Source organism: Suricata suricatta, chromosome 14 (genome assembly GCF_006229205.1).
Source record: "Suricata suricatta isolate VVHF042 chromosome 14, meerkat_22Aug2017_6uvM2_HiC, whole genome shotgun sequence".
NCBI lineage: Eukaryota > Metazoa > Chordata > Mammalia > Carnivora > Herpestidae > Suricata > Suricata suricatta.
The window spans coordinates 52,004,478-52,010,477 of NC_043713.1; the positions used below are offsets into that span (position 1 = coordinate 52,004,478).

The following is a 6,000-nucleotide window of genomic DNA, read 5'->3' on the forward strand; positions in this document are numbered from 1 at the left end:
GTGGATCCCCCCAGACGGTGCCGCTGCGCGCCCCGCGGAATGGGAGTCGGTGAGAGACAGCTAATGTTTGATGGAGATGAGAAATTGCTTCACTGGCTTAAGGGAAGCAGTCTTGTTTCAAAACCACATGCATTTGTTATCCCTGGTTCGGCGCTGCCACGGCATTTAAACCAGTGACCTTTAGACGGCATTCCTCAATGCATGGTCCCCACCATGAGGCAGCCTGGAGAATGGATGTGGCACATCTGCTGTGGATGGCATTTTGAGCAGGTCATGGCTGTCTGCAAATGCATCAGCAAGATTTATAATACTCCATGGACATCCCTCTTTTTGGAGCAGATGGGTTACTTAGCGCATTTTACGTTTTACTAACGAGTTATTAACTTACTCCTTTTGTTTTAATTTGCAGCAGTGAAGAACACCTGGATTGAAAAGTCTACCCCCTTCACAGACAAATCAGGTGAACTTTGTTTTATTAGTTTTGGCTCCTAAACTGTGATGGATTCAAAAGGTGATAATGAGTTTCTTGGCCTCTTACAAAGCCTTTTAATCTTCCTCTCTTTGTAGGACCTCTTTCTTTTTCTGGCTCTATTTTCTTTCTCTGCTTTTTTGTTAGGTTACTGTTGTTTATCAGCCTGTCTATTTGGGGAAGGAAGAGATAGACTGTACTCCCCGTTCAAGGGAAAGCCACAGCCTCATCCTTATCACTAGATAATTGAAAAAAAATCCCTTAGTTGTCACTAGGTAATCTCCAATGCCCAATTTTGCTTTTTAAGATCCTATCTACATGAATTACTACTGGCAAAATTGTAAAAATGGAATCCTAATTAGAGACAGAATTTATAAGTAATCCCTGTTTGACAATGGATTTCTTTTGGAGAGGTTGAAAACAATCATGAACATCAATTTAAATGCTTATCTACCTTACAGTGCTTAACCATAAAGTGACCTTGGAGGAGGGGTATGTTTTGAAAAATTAAGCAGGAAAGTTGGGGCTGCCAGACCTTTTGGGGGATGAATTTGAAATAAACCACTCAGTGTACTGAGAAACTGACCACCCTACAAACTTTGGTAACTCATTAAATATTCAACCTTTTCAAAACATAAAAGTGGCTCATTTGAAATTTTTGGGTCGCTATTACGTATGTTGAAATAATACAGTATTTAGCATTCCTGTAGATGGACAACTGTTAGGGTGTTTATTTGATAAAACAGAATAGTTGGCTGCTGGAGAAATGTTTCAAGTAAAATTGTAAAATTGAGATGATTTTCTCTTATTTTTTAAGGAAAGGTGGCATAATTGTCTTCTTGAGACTTCAGTCTTCAGAGAGCTTCTACCCGGGTAGTAATAGAATCAGAAACACGTGTATGGTGCTCCCTATGTGTTAGATATTTTTCTAAAAGTTGTATATATAGTAAACCACACCCCAGGATAACCCTCTGAGGCTAACACTGTTGTCTGCCACTTCTCTGTTTTAAATTAATAAGCTTTGTTTTTTAGAGCAGTTTTAGATTCACAGCAAAACGGAACAGAAGGTAGAGCGATTTCTTCTATACCCTCTGCCCCTTCCCCCACCCCGAGATTCCCCCTCTGTCAACGTCCCCTGCCAGGGGGACATTTGTTATAGTGGTGAAGCTATGCTGACACATCACTGCCACCCCAAATTCACAGTTTAGTTAAGAGTTCGTCCTTGATGTGGTACATTCTTTGGGTTTCAATAGACGTATAATGACACCATTGCAGTTTCACCGGCCTAAGTCTCTCTCATTCATTACTGGTGCGCTGCCTAGTCATCCGTCCCTCTCTCTTAATCATTGTTACTATCTCGGTAGTTGTGCCCCTGCCAGAGTGTCTTGTAGTTGGAATCGTACAGTATGTAACCTTTTCAACTTGGCTTCCTTTGCTTAGTTAATATGCACTTAAGTTTCCTCCATGTATTTTTGTGGTTAGCATATTTCTTTTTCTTAAAATTTTTTTTTAACATTTATTTATTTTTGAGAGACAGAGTGTAAGTGGGGAAGGGGCAGTGAGAGAGAGACACACACAGAATCTGAAGCAGGCTCTAGGCTCCAAGCTGTAGGTCAGAGCCCAGTGAGGGGCTTAAACCCAGGAACCGAACCGTGAGGTCATGACCTGAGGCGACGTCAGACGCTTAACCAACTGAGCCACCCAGGTGACTCAGCTTATTTCTCCTTCGATGCGGAATAAAATTCCACTGTCAGGAGGTACCACAGTCTATGTACTCATTTACTTACTAAAGGACATCTTGATTGCTTCCCAATTTTGCAATTATGGATAAAGCTGCTGTCAATATAGTGAGGGTTTTGTGTGAACATAAGTTTTCAACTCCTTTGGGTAAATACCAAGGAGTGTGGTAGGAGATAGGAGTATGTTTAGTTTTGTAAGAAACTGTCAAACTGTTTTCCAAAGTGGTTCTACCATTTTGTATTTCCACCAGTAATGAATGAGAGAGACTTAATATTCCCTTACCAGAATTTGGTGTTGCCAGTGTTTTGGATTTTGGCCTTGTTGATCCATGAGTAGTGGCATTTCGGTGTTGTTTTAATTTTCAATTCCCTGATGACCTATGATGTTGAGTATCTTTTTATATGCTTGCCACTTAATGTCTGTTCTTTGGGGACGTGCCTGTTAAGGTCATCTGCCCTTTAAAAAATATTTATTTACTAATTTTTGAGAGAGCATGAGCTGGGGAGAGGCGGAGAGAAAGGGAGAGAGAATCCCAAGAAGGCTCTGCACCACCAGCACAGAACCAGACACGGGCCTCCATCTCACTAACTGTGAGATCATGACCTGAGCTGAAATCAAGATTTGGATGCTTCACTGACTGAGCCAGCCCAGGCCCCTGGTCTTTTGCCCATTTTTATGACCAGGTTGTTTGTTTTATTATTAAATCCTTGTATATTTTGAGAAACAGCCCTTTACTAGATGTGTCTTTTGCAAATTTTCCTCCCAATTTGTGGCTTGTCTTCTCATTCTCTAACAGTGTGTGTCAAAGCGCAGAAGCTTCAAATTTTAATGAAGTCTACAGTTTATTAATTACTTTTTTCATGGACTGTGTCTATATTTTGTATGTTAAGCATATTACATACTGTATTCTTACAATAAAGTAAGCTAGAGGGGTGCCTGAGTGGCTTAGTCAGCTTAGCGTGTGACTCTTGATTTTGGCACAGGTCATGATTTGACAGTTTGTGAGTTTGAGGCCCACATAGTGATTCTCTCTCTCTGCCCCTCCCATGTTCTTTCTCTCTCTCTCTCTCTCTCAAAATAAGTAAAATAAACTTAAAACAAAACAAAACAAAACAAAACAAAAGGTCGTGTGCTCTCCACTGAGCCAGCCTGGCATTCTGAAGAACTTTTTAACTTTCCTTACGAGGCAGCTCTACTGACAACAAATTTCTTCAACTTTGTCTTAAGAAAGTCTTTATTTCTCCTTCACTTTTGAAGGATAATTTTCAGAGTACAGAATTCTATGCTGATGGATTTTCCCCTTCAAATATTTAATATTCCACTCCATTTTCTTCTGCATGGTTTCTGAGGAACAGTTGCATGGCATTCTTATCTTTGCCCCCCTAAAGGAAACCTGATTTTTTTTCCTTTTTGCTTCTTTCAGGACTTTTTCTACTTTGAATATGATATCTCTAGGAGTAGTGTATTGGGCATATATCCTACTCAGGCTTTTCTGAGACCTGGATCTGTGGTTGGATGTCTGACATTAATTTGGGGGAAATTCTCAGTTACTATTTCTTTAACTATTGCTTCTTTTCCTTTCTTTCTTTTCCTTCAGATAGTCCCATCGTGCATATGTTACCTCTTCTGTAATTGTCCCATAGGTTTTGGAAATCCTAGTTTGTTCTTGTATTTTTGTTTTTTCCAGTTTTCCTCTTTTTGCTTTTCAGTTTTCGAAGTTTCTATTATTTTGCCCGCAAGCGCAGAGACTCTTTGCTCAGCAGGGTCTAGTCTACTAATGAGCCCATTAAAGGCAGTCAGTCTTCCTATTACAGTGCTTTTAATCCCTAGCAAATCTTTTTTATTTTTCCTTAGATCTTTCATCTCTTCACTTACATTATCCATCTGTTCTTACACGCTATCTACTTTTCCCATTAAACCACTTAGCATGTTAATCATAGTTTTTTAAAATACCTGATTTGATCGCTGTAGCTGACTCTGGTTCTGATGCTTGTTTAGTCACTCCAAACTGTGCTTGTCACTTTTTAGTATGTCTTGTAAATTACCATTGAAAAGTAGACAGGGTGTCCTGGGTAAAAGGAACTGTGGTGAATAGCTCTTTATGTGATGGGAAGGGGTGGGGGAGGGGGAGCATTCTGACTGACTAGGTCTCAGTCTTTCCATAGCCTGTACCCCTGGACTGTGAACTTCAACAATCCTTTTCAGTGTCTCTCCACTTTACGTAAGAGAGAGAACTAGTTGGGGGTTTCCCTTTCCCCACGTGGGGCAGACTGTGATAAGACTTGAGCAGGTTAGGCTCTGGTAAAATGGTTTCTCCTGAGGGCGGATCTCATTAAGAGTTGAATGCTCTGGCATACTTCAAAATGGTTGCCATTCTCCTCTCTCTGCTAGAGGAAGCACCAGGGGATTTTTCTTTGATATTCACTGTGATAACTTGGTAGAGCTCCTGGAGGTAAGTCACAGAACTGTGGAGCACCCTGCCTTCTGTCCCCTATTACTCGTCCCCCTGAAATATTTCTCCATCAGACTTGTCCTCACTGAGCCTCTGGCAATTTGTCCTTACACATTAGGTGTTCCTACCCTGGTACTGCTTCCCATGGAGTGTAAGGACACAAGTCTAAACCAAACAGACTCCATAACAGGCTTTAAGTTTCCCTCTAGATCTAGAAGGCCTAAGTTTCAGTTCCCCGAAACTAACAGGCAGTTACACATTGCCTAGAGCAAGAGAGACCACCTTTGCAACACCCAATCAGGGAAGGCCAGCTACCACTCTCCACATTCCTCAGGGTGAGGCCTGTAGATGGAGACTTTAGATAGGACCCTGTTACCTAATGCTAAAGTTAACCCGATAGTCGCCGAACAAGACCCTAGGCTCGCCCTGTAATTGGTTGATTTCAAAGGTACTCTAAATGTTGTAATTGGGTCCTGCCAAAAGTAACAAACGCTCTAGACAATGTGTATGGTTAAAGTTGCTGCCAATACTGTTGTACCATTATGACTGGGTCACTGTACCTGTGTCACAATTTCTTGTAACTCTCCCTTTCCAAACCCCATAAAAACCCTACTCAGCCCTGGTTCGGGGCTCTCAGCACCGATCCACTGCGCTGGTGAAGTCTGTGAGCCCGAGCCTGAGCCCTAGCCCATAATAAAGCCCTTTGCCTTTGTATGCGTGCCTCGGTCTCCCTGGTGGTCTCTGGTTGTTGAGGATACTGCGTTCTGAGCATTACAAGAGGTTTTAGCCTGTGGGTTTCTACTCTGGTATGTTCTATATTTGTATGTCTGTGTCTCCAATTTGAGGGGCAATGGTTTGATCTGTGACCTTGCTTCTCTGATTTTAAAAGAATTGTTGATTTTTCAGTTTGTTTGGCTTCTTACTTATTAGGACAGAGTGACAACTTCTAAATTCCTTGCATGCTCGGCCAGAAACCACTTATAAGGAAACCAAGGCACAAAGCTATTTATTAATTTGATCATGGCCCCCAGGTGGTATGTGAGAGAGCCAGGATTTGAATCCAGGCATTCAGGCTCAAGAGTCTGTGATCTTAACCACTACACTATTGAGGAAAACAAGCAAGTTGGGCAAGTGGCGAAACGATGAATTTGTTTTCTTACCATGACATTGATTGTTCATGTCTCCTAAGCTACATTTTGAAAAAATTTTCCAAAACACTTAAAGGAACAAGTGTCAGAGGGTTGACTTGAAGTAGATACAATCAGTAAATATTTTAGAGCAAAAACAAGCAAAAATCACTGCTAAAGTTACCACTTTTAGAGATTACATTTTAGTCTGC

The 6,000-nt window shown here is 41.2% G+C and overlaps 1 protein-coding gene across 12 annotated transcripts in view; it reads right to left on the bottom strand.

Moving 5' to 3' along the window:
• Positions 1-6,000, bottom strand: part of DLGAP1 (DLG associated protein 1) — an 868,306-nt gene that overhangs the window by 47,128 nt on the left and 815,178 nt on the right. The window lies entirely within an intron of this gene.